Consider the following 20,027-nt stretch of genomic DNA (forward strand, 5'->3'; position numbering starts at 1 on the left):
TATATGATATATAATAGATATATAGATAATTAGATAGATAGAATAGATAGATAGATATATAGATAGATAGATAGATAGATAATAGATAGATAGTAGATAATATATAAGATAGATAGATAGCTAGATGATAAGATGATATATAGATAGATAGATAGATATATAGCTAAATTAGATTATAGATATATAAAGTCTAAAGATAGATATATAGATAGGATATATGATAATATAGAATATATAGATAACATAGATATATTATATAGGATATATAGATATATAGATATATAGATATATAGATATATAGATAGTATATAGATATAATAATAGTATATAGAATATATAGATATATAGATAGAATATATAGATATATAGATAGATATATATATATAGATATATAGATATATAGAATATATAGATTAGATATGTAGATATATAGATTATAGATATATAGATATATGAATATAAGATAGATATATAGATAGATAATACGATAGATAGTAATAGATTATTATAGATAGATATAGTAGTATAGATAGATAATAGATAGATATAGATTATATAGGATATATAGATTAGATATATAGATATGTAGATATATATATAGATATATAGAATATATATATTATAGATATATAGATATAGAGATATATATATATATCGATAGATTTTATATAGATATATAGAATAGATATTATAAGATATTATAGGATCTATAGATAGATATTAGATATATAGGATATTATAGAGATATAGATAGATAGATAGGATAGATAGAATAGATAGATAGATAGATACGATATATAGATAGGATAGATTAATAATAGAAATAGATAAGATATATAGATATATATATATATATATAATATAAGAGGATATATAGATATATAGATAGATATATAGATAGATAGATAGATAGATAGATAGATAGATAATATAGATATAAGATATATAGATTATAGATATATAGATAATATATAGATATCTAGATAGATATATAGATATATGATTATAGTATATAAGTATTAGATAGATATATAGATATATAGGATATCTAGATAAGATATATAAATAGATGATAGATAGATATATAGATATAAGATAATAGATAAGATAGTAGATTATAGAATATAGATATATAGAAGATAGATAGATATATAGATATATAGATAGATAGATATATAGATATATAGATATATAGATATATAAGATAGAATATATAGATATATAGATCTATAGAATAGATATGCTAAGATATATAATATATAGATGATATATAGATAGTATCTATAGATAGATATATAAGGATAAATATAGATATATATAGATAGATAGAAAGCATAGATAGATAATATAAGAATATATCCGATAGATAGATAGATAGTAGATAATAATAGATATATAGATATATAAGATAGATCGATAATATCTAGATAGATATATTAGATATAATAGATAATATAAGAATAGATATATAGATATATAGAATATAAGATATATAATATATAGATATATAATATATAGATAGATATATACGATATATAGATATATAGATAGATATATAGAATATATAGATAGATATATATATATATAGATATCTATAGATATATAGATTAGATATTATAGATATATAATAGATATATGATTATAGATAGACTATATAGATATATAGATTATATATATATAGATGATAATCGATATATAGATATATAGATATATAGATATATAGATAGATATATAGAATAGATATCATAGATTAATAATAGATATATAGATAGAATATATATATATATAGAATATATGATAGAGATATATAGATATATAGATATAATAGATAGAATATATTAGATATATAGATATATAGATATATTTAGATATATTAGATATATGATATATAGATATATAGAATATATAGATTATATAGATAGATATTAAGATAGATAGATAAAGAAGATATATAGATAGCTATAGATATATAGATAGAGTAGATATATAGGATATAGAGATATATAGATATATAGATATATAGTAGATGATATCGATAGATATAGATTATATAGATTATATAATCTATAGATATATAGATATATGATAGATATATAGAATATATAGATATATAAAGATAGATATATAGATAATTTTAAGGATATATTAGATGATATATAGATATATAGGATAATATAGATTATATAGATATATAGAATATATAGATAGATTATAGATAGATAATCTAGATCTATTAGATAGATTATAAGATAGATATATGATAGATATATAGATAGATAGATAGATATAATACTAATATATAGATATATAGATGTATATAAGATAGAATATAGATAGATGATATATAATATATAGTAGATATGATAGATGGATAATAGATCGATAGATAGATAGATAAGATATATAGATAGGATATATAGATATATAGATATATAGAATAATATAGATGATATAGATTGAGATATATAGATATATAGATATTAGTAGATAGATATATAGATATAGATAGATATATTTTTTAGAAATTAGATAGATAGATAATAGATAGATAGATAGATAGATAGATAGAATAGATAGATATATAGATAGATATATAGATATATAGATATATAGATATATAGATATATAGATAAATAATATTAGATATTAGATAGTATAGATATATAGATATATAGATATATATATATATAGATATGTCGATAATATATAGATAGATATATAGATAGATAGATAGATAAATAGATAGATAGATAGATAGATAGATAGATAGATAGATAGATAGATAGATTTATATAGATATATAGTATATAGATTATATAGATGGAGATATAGATAGATATATATATAGATATATAGAGTATAGATATATATAGATATAGATATTATAATATAGATATCATAGATATAGAATATAATAATAGATATATATAGATATAGATATTATAATCTTTTTAAGATAAATATATTATAGAATATAATATATATATATTATATATGAGATATAGAATATAATATATATCTCGTATAGATATATATAGATATTATATCTATGATCTATAGATATTAATATTATAGAGATATATAATCTATATAGATATATATATAATAATATGAGATATATATATATATCTATATAATATCTTATATTATATAAGATGTAATATATAAAGATAATATTATATATATATAGATGTATATTATATACTAGATAATATATATATAATATAGATATCTCTATAATATATAGATATATTATATATATATATATATAGATATATATATTATATAATATATATATATAGTTATTATTATATATCTGATATATATATATTAGATATATAATATATTCTATTTAGTAGATATATATTATATATATAATATATATATATAGATTATATATATTTAATATAGATATATATATATTATATATAGATTATATATATATATATTAATAGATATAATATATATCATATGTATATAGATATATATATATAGATATATATATATAGAATATATATAATATAGAGATATATCAATTTAGATATATATATATATAGATATAGTAATATTATAGATGTATTATATATATATATAGATATTATCTATATATTAGATATATAGATATATATGTGTATGTGTATGCGTGTGTGTATGTGTATATGTATGTATATGTATATGTATGTGTATATATACACACACATATATATATATATATATATATATATATATATATTATATATATATATATATATATATATATGTGTGTGTGTGTGTGTATTTGGAAGTACTCCGCGTCATTTATGAATCCATTTAATCCAGTCTTTGACCTCTGTATTTTATGCGTCATGATTTTTTTCAGAGGCCCATAAATGATGCATTATAAACCTAAAAACGCGTAAGACGACTAAACATCCTACTTCCCTAGTGGAAACCACGGAAAATTAGGTCATTTAGCTTTGATATCCAACACCCTATTTTGAAGTCATGTGTTTTTAAGTAATATGTTTAATGCGTAATTATATTATCTATTGCAGATTTATCATTACTGAGATATTTACTTACTTTAGTTAATGATTTAATATTTCATTCTCAGGGAACTGATATTTAAACACGGTGTTCACCAGAGTGGTTGCGGTATTTAAGTCAATATGTTGTTTGATCCTCAACATAGTTATTTCTCTCTCTCTCTCTCTCTCTCTCTCTCTCTCTCTCTCTTCTCTCTCTCTCTCTCTCACTCACACACACACACACACACACACACACACACACACACACACACACACACACACACACACACACACACACACACCCCTACCCCTTTATTGAACTCTGGAATAAGTTATATACATATGTCTTTAAAGTATAAGAAATAACCCTCACGATCATGTTTACCATGACTTTTAAAGTAACTTTAATTTGCAGTACAACGTTCCCTGAAAGCTTTTATTTCCATAAATTCATCGGAATTTAAAATAATGATGAAGAATATAAAGAAAATATTTAGTTGTTAAGGCACAGATATATCTGGGTTAGTTTGCCATCAGAAATATATGGTTCATTTTCTTTAAATGTGGCTAACAACGTTTTCTGTTAATACCACTTTGTGCACTCAATGTCAAAGGAACAACGCTGTTGTTCCTTTGACAGGTGTATATAATATAAGCATAACAATCAGTTGGTCTGTTCTAGGGTGGCCATATGTCAGCATATATATGTGTTTCACTATGCTTGAGCGGCATTACATTCCTTCGTTGTTTCAAATAGCCATGATGTTCAAGTGGACATCTTCACCCTGTGCGGTTTTGAGCCCATATTCTCGTATTTCAGGCGAAAGGTTTCATACAAATATAAAAAAGAAAAAAAAATTTTAACTTCCTGCGTGGCGGCAATGCAGCTGTAGCACCATACCTACTATCACCTTTTTTCGAAAATTATTTGATGAAATGTTAAAAGTAAAGCTAAAGGCGGTTAAATTAATGAATAACAAAAGGGGATTAAACATCGGTTTATAATGTTTCAAGTGAAATAGCTCTGCACCTAAAATCAAAGTCGCTGTGTGGCAACGTCCGCCATTTTAAAGGTAGTAATAAATATCTTTTGTTTATGTATTGTTTTGTGTTTATTGACAAAATAGGTTCAATTACTTGGTGAGAGCTTTTTAAGTGATTTGGCTCGGGGAATATATATATTGTATTTACAGCTCAGCGATTATGGAAGGGATCGGACTTAAGGACCTTTCTCCAATTCCTATTGATTTTCTCCATTCAGATTTTCAAAATGTTCCTCAATTATTCCATTATCTATTTTCAACATAGATTTCTCTTAGTTGCATCTTTTGTGTACATTTTGTCATGTTCCTCAAGTGTACAAATTAAGCTATGTGGCATTTAAATATTTCTAATGGTTTAATGTATATCAAGCTTATAAATATTACTAATGGCAATTCTAAAAATTTTTATTTTTCATTACAGATCTTGGGTTTGGTTTTACTTGTAGACTCCTGCGTTGAAGTTTTAAATTTCTGTAAGAATGGAAATAAAATCATCTTGTGTAAAATCTTTGCAAAGTCTGAACGCATTATCGCATTGTTTGGTTTTTCATTCATGTATTTAATGATGTAAAACACGCATTTTAGCTTGAATGCAGGGTGCATAATTTTTAGAAAACTTTTTCAAAGTAGGTGTTCTTTTTCTCAAATGAATATACCTTTCTTGCAGGAAATCGGATTGTTTTGTTAGCTAGAATCTTTTAAAATTTCTTTTCAAAGTTTGTGAACAATAGTCTGTTGCTGGCTCCTTTAGAAAAAGGATAATTTAATGTGATGGTTTCACACACACACATACACACTTACTTTTGGACAAATTTGATGTAAGTACTTAACTGGGTCAGAGGAAATATTTAAAATTCTTTCAAAGCTTATTCTTTTGCTCAATAAGGTTTTAGTTTTGTATTTTCATGTGCGATTATAACTTATTCAGGTCACTGTTTTCTAAAGGGCTTAAAATACAACTATAAGATTCACATTACATATGCAAGCCTTTCTTGAGGATATATCCATGTGTGTGTGCAACTGGTGGCATAAATTCCTCTTTTCACTCACTTCTAGTGGCCCTCTGGCTGTTTTCAAGACCCTCTGCCGCTCGTTCCCGACCAGTTTTCACATTTGTTTCATACATTTCAACATCCTTCGTGGTGCTTCACTCTGGCAGGTGTTCTGAAAATCTTTAATTCTATTTTCAGATAAAATATTTTTAAGTTGTAGGAGGTACAGTCAACATTAAACCAATCTCTTGATATTTGTATCAAGTTAATTTACCTCTGTATGTGACATTTGAAAATTGTGAGTTCACCTGTAGTTAATCATATGGAGAATATTTCATTGCAGACAAATCTTTTCAAGAGAAGGCAGTTTTCATTAGATCCTGTACTAACTATATAGTACTTTTTTCTCTCTCATATTGAGGTCATCTCTGATTTTCCAAATTAGTAGTTAGAATTTCTGAGGTAGTTAAACGATAAAGATATCGAAATTGTTTCCTAGTGCGTAGAAAGGTGAATGGAAACCTGTTTTGACCTTTCCATGCTTTTAAGAAGGTGAATGGGAACCTATTTTGGATTTTTTCCATTCTGACTGCACATTGACTAGTCTGGACTTAAAGGACTTTTCCAGTCTTTGAGTTGCATACTTAGCCAAACCAGTTGCTTTTAAGATTCATTTTTTATTTTTCCCCGAGGAATTGAGTCTCAAGTTATGGTGGTTATATCTTTGGAGAATATGTTGGCATTTGAAATTATTTCATATTGGTACAATCATGAGTGTCATTTTGTTTAAGGTTTTCAACTTAATATACTGCTGTACATCAGTAAGCAAAACATGTCGGATGCATAGATTAGATTCTAATTATATCTATCTGTATAGAATATCTAAAAAAATTTCCCTTGTTTCAGTGAGTTAAATAAATGGACAATGGCCAGGGACCGAATTGCTCACATTTAGAGAGAAAGAATGGTCTGACATCACCACATTTGTCATGGGAGTTGTACTCTTACGTGGCCTCATATATAGGCATTCTGGGGTGCAGGTAAAACTCAGTTCTATTAGGGCAGCCCCTAAACTGAGAGGGACACAATTAAGATTTTTTGCCATAATTCTTTAAAAAACACTTTTGATTATGGGAATGGGTATTAAATTTTAAGTACATAATTCTTTTACATGGGCTTCATTAATTATTGGAAAATGTGATTTACGTAAATTTATATTTTGACTGATATAAACCTTCGGTCTTTAAATATGGAATAACATGAATTTTACTGGAAAATGTGACTATTTAAATTTACATTTTGACTGATACAAACTTTTGGTCTTTAAATATGGTATGCCATGAATTGTTTCTTTGCTTGTCAACCGAAATCGTGTCACACTGACATTTTTTTTTATATTTCAGATGATGTTGAGACTGGGAGGTTCTCTTGCTCAGTGCAGTTGTTTCTAACTCTTCGTACGGGAGCTCTGGTTGCCTTCAAGCATGAAGGAAGAAGTGAAGGTTGATGTTGCAGGACCTTTAGGGTATGCCAATTTCAGCTAGTCGTCCCCAAGACCGGTGGTAGTTCTCGTCAACAGCTCTTAACCCCTCTTGTTCCTGACCTGGAAAATACGTCCCGGGAAGGCTACTTTGATGTTTTTCATTGCTGCCTTCGCACTCTTTATTATTGTATGCTGTAACGCAGCAGTCTCCATCTTCCTTTCCTTTCAAGAAATGTTGGGTGGAAGAATACACAGTAATTGTAAGGAACAAGACTCGCCAGCAGAGCAACAGCCAATGAGGCACGTTTGCCAGTCTATTTCAGTTTGCAAGTGTGCACTACCCTGCAGTTTGTTGAAGCTATAAGAACTACTTCCCCCTCTGGATTTTACATTGTGCAGAAGTACACTTTTCTCCAAAGTCATTAGAAGTCCCAGGATCGCTGCCTTCCCTCACTTCATCATTTTATGCTGTATTGCAGTCTCTTACTGTAGACCATGTCCTCCTCTGGTGGATGAGAAGTCCCAGGATCGCTGCCTTCCCTTGCTTCATCGCCGGATGTTGTATTGCAGTCTCTCCTCCATCTTTTGGTGTAGACCACATCCCCTCCTCTTGTGGACGAGAAGACCCAGGATCACTACCTTCCCTTGCTTCGTCTTATGCTGTATTGCAGTCTCTCCTCCATCTCCATCTTTCTTCCTCTGGTGGATGAGAAAACCCAGGATAGCTACCTTCCCTCACTTTATCTTATGCTGTATGGCAGTCTCTCCTCCGTCTCTTGCTGTAGATCACGTCCTCCTTACTGGACGAGAATACCCAGGATCACTACCTTACCTCACATCATCATCATACGCTGTATTGCACACTCTCCTCCATCTTTTGCTGTAGAACACGTCGTCCTCTGGTAAATGAAAAGACCCAGGATCACTACCTTCCCTCGCTCTGTCATCTTATGCTGTATTGCAGTCTCTTCTCCGTCTCTTGCTATAGACCACGTCCTCCTCTGGTGGACGAGTCCCAGGATTGCTCCCTTCCCTCCCTTCATCATCTTACACTGTATTGACCTCTCTCCTCCATCTTTTGCTGTAAAACACGTCCTCCTCTGGTGGACGAGAAGACTCAGGATCACTGCCTTCCCTCACTTAGTCATCTTATGCTCTGTATTGCAGTCTCTCCTCTGTATTTTGCTGTAGAACACTTCCTCCTCTGGTGAAAGAGAAGACCCAGGATTGCTGCTTTCCTTCACTTTATCGTCATCTGCTGTATTGCAGTCTCTTAGTCTCCTTCCTTTTATTTCAATAAACATTGGGAGTAAAACTATTCACCATCAAAGCTACAGCCAACGAGCCACGTTTAGGTGCATGTACTTCATTGCCGTGTGTTGTAGCTTCAACTTGCAAGAACAACTCCTCCCAGTAGCTGTTTCTGTCTATGGTCTCAGGGGGAGGTCTTACACTCCATCCTTTGGAGAATGAGAAGTCCAGTGAAAACTTCTGCCGCCTCCTTCACATTCAGTCATTGCATGCTGGAATTATAACAAAAGTTCATTTATAAAATTCAACACCTGTGGCATAATAAAAATAAACCTATACCTGTATGATGAACCATAGTTTGTCAAATTCAGAATAACTTTGTGGTTTTAAACAACTTTGTCTAATACTTATCCATACTAGTTAATTTGACCAATACCTATATAATTATCCATACTAGTTAATTTGACCAATACCTATATAAAAATTATGCCTATAATCTTTCTGTTCAACCACTCCAACCCTCTCTCTCTTCAGCACTGAATGGCTGAATATAATGTTCTCTTTTCAGCACATGATGGCTGAATATAATGTATATTATGGAGTCATCCTAACTGGGTCGGAAATCGGACATTTATGCTTATATATTCCTTAAATTGTCAAATACATTGTAACTGAAACATCTGCATAATGTAACCACATTATGATGAACAATAGTACATACAAATTGTAAGTATTCATGCTAAAAACTAAATAAAGCACAATTCAGAAAAATGTACATTAAGATTCTGTGAAGAATATTTTACACCACAAACACAACAAAAGAAGAGGTCTCAAAACTATTTGTCTACACAAGAAGTCTCGAATCAAAAAAAAACTATAAACAAACGGGCCTTCTGGTTAAAAATTTCCAGAATTGTCTCGAATGAAGTAAAACTGCAATCTTAAAAGAATAGTTACTTTATCCACATAAAATTATAGCCATAATTTATGAGCCGTAGTCTTGATTGGCAGTTGAGAAAAAGGTGAAAAAATTAGAAAAGGTGGTTTCTGGTTTATCTGCCTATTTTCTTAAACTCGCCTCCAATAAATAAGATTCTTGGAACTCGACAAACAGGATTATGGGGAGGCTGTTAGGTATGGATAAAAGTAACAGGTTTTAAGATGACATGATATTACACGAATCTTAGCTGACATTCATTTAGACGACTACCACATGGACAAGGATGGTGGAATAGTTCAGCACTTGGTAAAGTCTGGTATGAATAGCCAACCCACAGAAACTATGATGCATTACGGTTTTAACAAACTGATAAAACTTAACCTACAGTCAAGGATTGACATCGGGATAAATGACTAGAGGTACCACAATAGACTTGCTTAAATGTAAAGCAAAGATTAAGCTGAAAGTACCTTCTAACAACAGGCTTAGAATAGTACTGGATTTAAACCAAGTGCTGGTTTGAATCCAGATAGTGGTACAGTCAAATGGAAGGAAGAATACAAACAGGGTACAATAAAGGGAATCGCTGAGGTTGCAGAAAGGGGTCGAAGGGATGCTGTGGAGAAACCTGTAACTTAAGACTTCTCACAACAGACCGCCAGGTATTTCAAGTAGCGAGACAAAACTTAATTCTGCCTACAGTACAATTAATCATCATCATTTAACAAGTTCTTTATAAAATTAAAGGCATTAACTTCAGATCATACTCAATGCCTTCACCTTCAGAAAAAGCAGAAAGGATTTGTTCAAACTAATATGAACATGATAAACAAAACACACCGAAGGCGGCTTCATTCTGCAATGCATAGGTCAGTTTTGGAATAGTGACAGAATAAGGAATTTGGGTTTCATGCCATTTTTTACTCAATAATGCAGCAAAAAGGAAAGGAGCACATCAACAAACACAAACAACTCGGAAAAGGTTTTTAACCCACCAACTTTGGTGGCGGCTACAGTAAACGAGGAAAGGATTTTAGTTTTTAAATCCTTTAAGAAGGTTCTTCAAAGAGTTCAAAAAGTCGCCTTGTCAAGAATCTTGGTACTGTATCTCAAGTCTCTCCGAACTTTCTCGGAGGTGGATGAGGGTGTCCTATTCCAAGTAATCTGAGGACTTCATCTATGTCCTTTTCATTATAGGCATCAATATTAAAACGACAAAAGGATACAGGATAACACTGACCTGCATCTTTTGATGGCAGCAATAATGATTTAGAATGTCTGAGGAACCAATAAAATTTAATTGTCATTGATGTTTGCAGTTTATTAGTTGACTCTCCCTTTAAGTAAGTTTATGAGACAGCTTAGATAAAATCTCTTCAGCTCAGTTGACATTCTAGTCTCCATGAGGTAGTTAGCTGAAGCATGATGAGGTTTTGGTGAAAATTCAACAAGTGATTGCTTGAGCAGATTTGCCTATAAAGGTAGGAATCGAGGCTTACCAGAGAGATTAAAGCCTAGAGTAAATAGAATAAAATATAGAACTTCGGCCAAAGGTCAAATGCTGGGACCTATGAGGTCATTAAGTGCTGAAATGGAAAGTGGTGGTAAAAGGTTTGACAAATAACTGGAGGAAAACCCCAACGTTTCACTATGAAACAATTGTTAATAGAGCATAGAAATTAAGATGTCAGAGAATAAGAATGGAGGTAATCAAGTCTAAGGCCACTACAGGAATAAGAAAGACATTCTTGGATTCTGGGAGGTTGGAATTTCAGAACTTGCCTCGGGAAGTGATGGGGAGAAGCACTTAAAAATCTCGATTAAATCAATTGGTCAGCATTGCATCCACTGCCCCTGCTTGAAGGGACCAACAGGGAGAGCAATAGGTAGGTAGGTTTGTTCTAGCTCTGTACAAACATATTGATGTTTAATGTGCCCAACAGGTCCTGACATCTTTGTGGATGTAGCAACCATCTTATCTGTAATATCTAGCCCTTCCTACTCAAATGATTCAGTAAAACATTCTTCTATTAAAACAAATGACCATGAGTCTACAACATAAAAAAAAAAAAAAAAAAAAAAAAAAAAAAAAGTTTCCATCGTCAGCAGGAACAGTAACTTAGCCTTGGTCAGATGACATAAGGGACCAAATAGTACTTTGCAGTCTAACATGAATCATAGGAGAGAAACAAGGAAAGGAAGAGTTTGGAGATGAGGATCTGGGGATGTAGGAAGAATGGCAGGAACATTCCGAATAGACAAAGATGCAAAGAGTTGCTCAAAAATGCACCTCAGGAACACTTTCTATCTGGGCCCATCTCCAACTTCATATTCCTTTCAGGATAAAAAAAATCATGAACATTATTTTTTCATTTCTATCTGGTTCCCTCCAATTCCTGTAGTATTTGTGTAGTGATCTTCCATGCCAAATGCTTCACTGATACACATCAAACATTTTGAGAGCCAGTTATACTGAGTCAAAACAAACTTCCAGCACTGATCATTCGTGCATTATCTAGCTTAAGGAACTGCTTTACTTTATGACAAAAGACATCCTACACAAGATATGAATAAGACGATTATATGTAAAAATATACCAGAGTAGCAAAAGAAAACACTTTCCAACAACCAGAGCACACTATGGCAGCAGAAAACCATGGCTTAAAATAGTTTCTCTATCCCCTAACATTGAGAGGAAAAGTAGTCAGGAAAATGTGACAGACCAGTAAATCAGGTAAAACCCCTGTACTTTTTCCCCCTTTTCTTACAACCAAGCAAGCCTGTGCACCAAAAAATTATAGGAATGTTTAGTCAATTTCATAGAAATAAATTGCCAGAGTACAAGTTGAACTTCACATGGACCTTTATCAGTCCAACTGATCTCCCCTCACGGGTTTTCATACAGAAAATATTTTTAAAAATGGCTCTTTTGGTCTTCAAAATAAGTATGCCTTAAGTTACATTTTTAATATTGTAATTTTTAAGAATTTGCATTATTCCCAGATACTGTATAAAAAACACTGAATTCTTTTATATGGATACTTTTTATCAATAGCTAGTCTGGTAATTAGTTTAATAATAAGGTAGCTAATTAATGGTAGACAAATGAAAGGGGAACAGTACCCACCCTCTTCGTGAACAGCTTCATTTTTTTCCTTCAACAACAGGGACATGTGCGAGGCTGGTTTGAGGTGGGGTTATAATAGGAGACCAAGTTTGTTATATCTTAGATAGCTGCAAAGTCAACCTTCATATTTTGCAACTTGTTGCTATGAAATGACAAACCTTTATCTTTTGTGTGGATTCTCCTTAAAGGATTGTCCATAGACCATTAATGTTTTAATCTTTCACCCAGAAATGTCAGCTTCCCATTCATGAAAGTGAGCAGGGGAAGAATGATTCCTGCACCCACCTATACATCATGGCATATTTGATATCAAGGATGACAGCCCTGTACCAGAGATGTCCTTTTTGTAATAATCTTGGTGGCAAAGAACCTGAATTTTCCATGAGAGAAAGAAGACCAGCTAAGAAGGTTGCACAATACCCACCATGGAATCCCAAATCCCAGACAACATCTACAATCTGACCATTTCCCTTGGTTAAAAGAGGTACAGAGATGGCGACATTGACTGATTTACATAAGCCAGAGTTTGGAAACTTATGTAACTATGTAACCTGCAATAATATGGCAAATGGCCGCTTGGCACAAAAATGAATGCAAAAAAATTACAGTATCTTTCATCCAGTGTTTCACTATTGTAAATCTTTGGTAAATCTGTCCAGGAAGAGCTCTGACAACCACAGAAGTTGAGCAACCACTACAGTTCAAACGAGAAGGCATCCAAGGACTTGTATGTGACATCCATCAGTCACAAAGAGGCAAAGGTGGTTTAGCAATGGTAAACACCAGTCATTACCTATTACATCAAAAAAGTTCTTCCTGAGTACGAGAGGTGGAGTAACACTCCAACTTAATGGGCCCTCACCTGGGATACCAGCTCCCTAACCAGCAAAGAAAGCTGTATTCATAATATCTTTTGTCTGTAGCCCCCATAAAGGGCTCATGCAGTGCCTCGGCGAGACCATAAAGGATAAGTCAATTCCATACCTAAGGCCAGAATTTGCACTGTGGGCATGTCTGTTCAAAGCAACACAAGAGCATGGAGACCTCTACCAAAACAGAGAGGTCTCCTAAACCAAAAAATCTTTAAATATTTCATGAATTCATTGGCAAGATCTACTAAAAACCTTCTTGTCAATTCAGAATGCTTTTTTTTTTCAATCAAACCTCATCAACCTTACTAATTCAATAATACATACCTTTACATATTCTTTTGCAGGTATATTTAACTTTACTTCTTCTCCCCTGTTCTTACAAAGATTGGCTCTTTCTTACTAATGGATTTCTTACAATCTGTTTTTTTTTTCTTTTTGTATTTTAATTGCAATCAAAATCAAAATAAGTTTGTTATCATACTCACATCAATGACAATAGCATTTCCTTTCACAGCATCTTCATACTTGTGTCACTGACAATGATTTCTAATCCATATCATTCTTGAAAAACTATGTCCTTTAGTTTCTCATGTAAAGACAGTTTTCCTTGAAGTATGATCTGTAATAAAAGAAATTTTGTAACAAAAGATGCTTCTTTAAAACTGTCATCAACAAAGTTCATTATATTTTCTAGGGCAGTTTTCCTTGAAGTATGATCTGTAATAAAAGAAATTTTATAACAAAAGATGCTCCTTTAAAATTGTCATCAACAAAGTTCATTATATTTTCTAGGGCAAGGATTTATGCAATCATCATCCTACTACTACAAGTACGTACTATTTTTATTCAAACTGAACACAAATTCATACCGAACAAAATGAGCAAGGTCATTGCTTAGCTAACCAAATACCCATTGATTAAAATCACCACTGTAGAAAGAATAAGAGCAACAATAAATGGAAATCACTACAGCTTTACCTATTCTGGCAAAAAATACTGCCTTATTCTACCTATACATCTGCCTTTTTACATTTCAATGCTCTTTATTATTGAAAAAAACACAGTAGTACAACCATTACTTAAAAACATAGAAAACAAGAAAAGATGCCTCTCTTTATAGTAACTTTCACTCAATCTCTCAATGGTAAGCATTTAAGAGTTTACTACACAACTCAATCAGAATAAATAGTATAGCGTACTAGACTATATAGTTTTTAAGATGTTATCCACTCCCCACACTCTACAAAATCTAGCCTTTTTCATCTATTATGCATTTCTGGTAACATTAATTTCATTATGCTTAGTCCATTTAACTGCATAACCCCGTCATAAATCCACTAAGGTGGAGACAAACTTTCTAAATGGTACCAGGTACAGGCAGTCCCCACGTTACGACAGGTTCGGCTTGCAACGTTCCGAGGTTAAAGCGCTTTTCAATTATATTCATCAGAAATTATTTCCAGGGTTGCAACACATGTTCCAGGGTTACGATGCCTACAACACTCATCTGGCAGAAGAAATATGGCATCAAAAATGAAAAATAATCAATATTTGAAGGGTTATTTTATGTAAAATGCAATGAGAATGCAGTTTACATAGTTTTCAATGCACCCAAAGCATTAAAAGTAAGGTTTTCTTAGGATTTTTGGTGATGTTCCGACTTACGACGATTTTCGGGTTACAGCGCATCTCAAGAACGGTACCCCCGTCGTAACCCGGGGACTGCCTGTAATGCTAGAATACATAAACCAAGACTTAATTAGACAACACTGATGCCCTTCATTAAACTACAGTAATTCTTTACAGCCTGGAAGTGTAATATCCTAGTACTGGGTAAGACATGGTACTGACGTGCATAAGCCAGGTTACAGCTTACCTTGACCACTTAAGGCATTTCAAACAGTATGCCATCAAACGGTATGCCAGCAACTACAAGGTTGTATGAACTTATACCTCTACAGTAGGATATACCTCTACAGTAGGAACAAGAATGACCAACAATCCATAATATCCCATATCCAATACGTATGGAGAGTACTGATTTAGCACACAATTCTAAAACTTTCAAGTAACATTATGTACTACCAGCCAAATGATTTATAAGTTAAAAATACTGTGGCAAATTTTGGAGAGAAATATCTTTTCTATAAAACCCAATTGTATGTATACAAGTACAAACCAAAATCTTCATATGGACATACTTCTGGCAAAGCTAAAGTTGGCTGAAGCATGGACACTAGGTTCCACATTTGGCAGTCTCCCTTGTTGGGTGGTATGAGAGTAGTACCTGTCGACGGCGGTCTCTCTTGTTAGGTGGGTTGTGGGTACTTGACAATGCACACTTCAGATTTGGCAGTCCCCCTTGTTAGGTGGGCTGTGGGTACGTGACAATGTACATTTCAGATTTGCCACTCTCTCGTTAGGTGGGCGTGGGTACGTAACAATGTACATTTCAGATTTGGCCCTCTCTCGTTAGGTGGGCTGTGGGTAAGTGACAATGTACATTTCAGATTTGGCACTCTCTCGTTAGGTGGGGTGTGGGTAAGTGACAATGTACATTTCAGATTTGGCACTCTCTTGTTAGGTGGGCTGTGGGTACACGACCATGTAAATTTCAGACTTGGCAGTCTCTCTTGTTAGGTAGGTTGTAGGTACATGACAATGTACTTTTCAGATTTGGCAGTCTCCCTTTTTAAGTGGGCTGTGGGTACCCAACAATGTGGGTACCTGACAATGTACAAAGTCACAATGTAAGTTTCTCTCCAGCAGTAGGGTGATGTGATATTGAATATAGAATTTATGCCAAAAGCCAAGCACTGGGACCTATTTAGTCATTCAATGCTGAAACAGAAATTGACAGTAGTATAAGGTTATAAAGGTGTAACAGGAGGAACACCTCACATTTGCACTATGAATAAATGGTTAGAGAGGGTGGAAAGTCAGATGGACCAAAGAGAATATGAAAGGAGGTATGGTAAGAGGAATGAAAGGGGTTGCAGCTAGGGGCCAAAGGCATGCTGCAAAGAAAATTAGGTGCACTGCGATAGCACTATCCCCCTGCATGGAGTAGGGCAACATGTTACTACCTTAACTCAGATTTGCATTTCTTGGAAATATACCAAAGTTTTGAAAGTAATTTGCATTTTCCCTAGGCTCAGGATTATCTTCAGTGTCAGAGCTGGAGTGATCACTGAACTTTGTAACAAGGATGTTAACCGGGCAATGGCAGTTGAGTGAGGGCGCTGCTGGTAAATACCAGGCTTAAAATAAGTTCTAACCCACTGACCCCCTTTATTAAAAAGGAGGATGATGGATGCATTTTAGAAACTAAACTAAGACTGGATGCTCAAATGGTAGTTAACTGTATCTAACATGACACTAACAGATACTTTGGCCTAAATGCTACTCCATATAAAGTACATGTGACATATATATGTGAACACTCACAAACTACAAGCATGAGAGGGTACGAAATGAAAAATGGTTTGGGTTACCATCTTCAGGATGGAACTATTAGCAAGCTGACAGGCATACTGCACAGAGACCACTTCAGTGATGGAATGTTGAGAAAGAAAATACTTATGTCAAGATCTGCTGGTGCAGAAACCATTCATGTGGATTCTTAAACCGTTTCAAGAGTGAAAGGATACCACGTACACTAGTTCCATGGTTTGTGGAACATCAGCAGGAGAGATACTACTTACATTCCCTTCCATAAACAATTACAAATTTCGTACCAACCACAAAGGAATAAATGTTAAACAAAAGATATATATCTCATCAGCAGTTAATTTGCAATTTGTGATAATTTGGCATGAAAGCCTACACAGGATTACTTTCAGCATATAAGAAAGTGAAAAGGAGTTGCATTGATTGGACAAAAAGATGGGAAAGCAAGAATGGAAGCATCCACAGATAGGGGCCGAAAGGGGCAGCAACCAACCAACCTTCTCTACTGCCTACAGTGCACCACATAACATGCACCGACAGCCCCTAAACTCCTATGGAGAGTAATTTTCCAAATGAATATGGCTTGATTTTCATTCTAAACACATTACTATACAGATTTAAAGCAAATCATACCTCCAATATCAAGTTGCGATATTGATGTAACATGCCAAAGTATAATACCAAGTAACTCCAAGACTGATAAGGATTTTTTTTTTTTTTACAAAATTACCTAAAAATTGGACACTAAGCAAAATGTAGAGAACATTAGGTTAGGCTATTCCAGACAATGCCATAATTACCCTGAACTTGTCTCTGATTACACTGAAGTAATTTTCATTATGTATATTTCCAGAGCTGACACAGTGAGGCTGGGGTCTGCTGCTGGCCTACTAGTAAGCATTTCAGAAGGAATATGACCTAATCAGGATCACCTTAAGGTAACCTAACCTAGGATTACCTTAGGTTAGGTAATTCTAGGTTAAGTGGATCATGGTTAGGTTACCTTAAGGTAACCTAACCTAGGATTACCTTAGGTTAGGTAATCCTAGCTTAGGTGGATCATGGTTAGGTTACCTTAAAGTAACCTAACCTACGATTACCTTAGGTTAGGCAATCCTAGGTTAGGTGGATCATGGTTAGGTTACCTTAAGGTAACCTAACCATGATCCAGCTGGTGGCCAGTAATAAAGTCAAAGGAAAGTGCCACAAGAATGGTCCCGCAAATATGAAAGCCACTAGCGATTGGTGGGCCTGATGTACTTCATTTCTTTAGTACTAGCCCCTGGGAGTTAATTACAGTCGACCATCAAGAAACAACTGTACATTTTTAATAAGCGACCCAAATACTACAGGAAACTGTAATTAGTAATACCTAGATCTACCAAAGTAACATTATATTACATATGGTAGCCAGTAATCATTAGGTTAGGTTAGGTTGGGTTGGGTCAGAGTTGCCAAAGCGCGGAGAAACAACCAAAAGTGCGGAGAAGATTCGAGGGAGTCATTGAATGCAGAGTAGAGGTCTGCACTCCTCACGTATGCGGCGCTGTTGGTCCGCATATATATTTATGCTTTTAAAACTTTTTTTTGCCATTAAAAAAATGATTGAAATAGAATATTTTTGAAAAATGAACCATTTTCACTAATCTCGGGTGTTCACGCGCTAATATCATATACGATCATACAATTGTTAATTAAGAACCGATTTTTACAACAGTAGATGTAACCCAAACGTGATGCCTTACAATGCAATCATTCTTTAGGTCCAGCAATCTTCAGTTTGCCTTTGTAATTATATATATAGGTTAGTAAAATCTGGTAAATTTGTGAATTAATCTTAGGGTGAAGACTAACTTACATTATTGTAAACTTAGTCATGTTTAATGAATTATTATTATTTTTATTTATTTATTTTTAGAAAACAACTGCAAATATGTATTAGGTAATTGCATTAGTTGAAGTGATTCAACTGATTATAACCGAATAAGTTTCAATATCAGTATGCTAGGAAGTGGTGCATTATAATCGTGGATTTTCTTTATATTAATGTAGCTTATTGATAAAAAAGGGACCAATTATGATGTGCTCTTTTCCAATTTTTTAAACTCATAGCCCTGAATAGGGCATTCGTTTGGCTTAGGAATGCCACATGTATACCTACCATAAATCATGCATATGATGATGTCCATTCTCTTGGGGAAATATCTCATTTCAAAATATCCTTATGATAAAAGGTGGCATATAGACCTACATGTTTCATATCGTTTTTGTCAGTTTACAATGCTTGACATTGATTTTAAGCATAGACCTATGTTATATGTTAGGTAGTTTATTATCATTTATTACTTCAGCAAACGTTTTTATTTAACATACAGCATATTACCTAAAGTGACAAATGTGGCTTAAAAAAGAAAATAAAGAATAAACTACTCATGAATATCGAAGGATTTTTGGAGCTTGTCAAGTTACTCAGTGGGGAACGTAAAGAAATGAATGAAAAGCAACAGTTTTTAGTAAAGAAATAGACTTCAGTGCAGTTTTTTTGTAACTACCCACATTTTCCTGAAAACTTTGAATAAATTTACTTGCCCGTGTTCACTTTGTAGCCTAATTTAAGCATCCAATCATGTATAACAATCAACTGTAAAATATTATTATATATACATATATATATATATATATATATATATATATATATATATATAATATATTATATATAATATATATAATATATATATATATATATATATATATATATATGACTGGTATAAATGTTCTGTAACAACAGAGTTCCATCTAATAAAAGGAGCCCATAAAACAAAACCAAAATAGAGAAAAAGTACTATATTTCAGAGACTGCTG

General features: G+C 32.6%; 2 long non-coding RNA genes across 2 annotated transcripts in view; one reads left to right on the forward strand and one right to left on the reverse strand.

Moving 5' to 3' along the window:
• LOC135208486 (uncharacterized) overlaps positions 1 to 9,272 on the forward strand; it is a 17,111-nt gene extending 7,839 nt beyond the window's left edge. Inside the window, exon 2 of the long non-coding RNA XR_010313178.1 lies at positions 7,446 to 9,272. This is a non-coding gene — a long non-coding RNA (uncharacterized LOC135208486). The remainder of the gene's footprint in view (positions 1 to 7,445) is intronic.
• LOC135208487 (uncharacterized) lies at positions 8,910 to 19,815 on the reverse strand. Its single transcript, XR_010313179.1, has 3 exons — positions 15,917 to 19,815; positions 14,201 to 14,334; positions 8,910 to 9,048 (listed from the first exon to the last, which is right to left on the reverse strand). It is a non-coding gene; the product is annotated as an uncharacterized LOC135208487 (long non-coding RNA).
• Positions 19,816 to 20,027: the final 212 nt, after the last annotated feature.

This window comes from Macrobrachium nipponense, chromosome 35 (genome assembly GCF_015104395.2).
Source record: "Macrobrachium nipponense isolate FS-2020 chromosome 35, ASM1510439v2, whole genome shotgun sequence".
In the NCBI taxonomy this organism is placed as follows: Eukaryota; Metazoa; Arthropoda; class Malacostraca; order Decapoda; family Palaemonidae; genus Macrobrachium; species Macrobrachium nipponense.